This window comes from Gossypium arboreum, chromosome 6 (genome assembly GCF_025698485.1).
Source record: "Gossypium arboreum isolate Shixiya-1 chromosome 6, ASM2569848v2, whole genome shotgun sequence".
NCBI classification, from domain to species: Eukaryota; Viridiplantae; Streptophyta; class Magnoliopsida; order Malvales; family Malvaceae; genus Gossypium; species Gossypium arboreum.
Genome location: NC_069075.1, coordinates 81,110,221 through 81,110,978, shown reverse-complemented (window position 1 = coordinate 81,110,978; position 758 = coordinate 81,110,221). Strand labels below are relative to the sequence as shown.

General features: G+C 37.3%; 1 non-coding gene across 1 annotated transcript; it reads left to right on the top strand.

Moving 5' to 3' along the window:
* Window positions 1-273: 273 nt before the first annotated feature.
* On the top strand, window positions 274-379 carry LOC128294549 (small nucleolar RNA R71). The gene has a single exon (XR_008284859.1). It is a non-coding gene; the product is annotated as a small nucleolar RNA R71 (small nucleolar RNA).
* The last annotated feature ends 379 nt before the right edge of the window (window positions 380-758 follow it).

Below are 758 nucleotides of genomic sequence, written 5' to 3'. Positions count from 1 at the left end.
GATGGCTTGATAGTGGTCTCTAGATGATGTAATTTTTCTAAGATCTACTGATACTTATCGTCCTCCATAACCACCTTAGACGTTGACCACTTCTGGCTATAAGAAAAGTGCTTGTTCGACCTTATATATGAGTTCATTGCCATGTCCTCGATCGATTACCAAGCTCGCTCGTAAGTATTGTTCATGAAGGCACCGGCTGATCCGCCATCTAAGCCAGCGCTTAAGCTCCCATCCAATCCGTTATAAAATACTTGCAATTGAAGTCATTCTTGCATAACGTGGTGTGAGCACTTCCTAAGTAATGACTTGAAGCGTTCTCAAGCTTCATATAAATTCTCGCCTTTGAATTGCTTAAAATTAGCAATATCATGCCTTAATTGGATGGTTCGACCAATGAGGAAATTAGCAAGAGTTATCACTAAGTCATCTCATGTTGTGATGGATCCCAACTCTTGGGAATCGAGGCATTCGTAAGCGTTGTCAAAAAGCAAAAACTGAAACAATTGGAGACAGATTGCGTCATTGGTCACTCTGTCGGATCTAGTGCCCTAATTCTAATATTTTCATCAAGTACGCTTGTATTGGTTAATAAACTATTCATAAATTACATTAATACTTTTTATATTTTCCTCACATGGTTTTTTACTGTAAAAAAAATGGAAGCAAGTGGTCTTCACTTGTTGTCTATTGTTTAACTAATATTGAATGGTATTACATGGTCGGATCGTAATACAAAAAGACAACTTTTATTAGTAGAC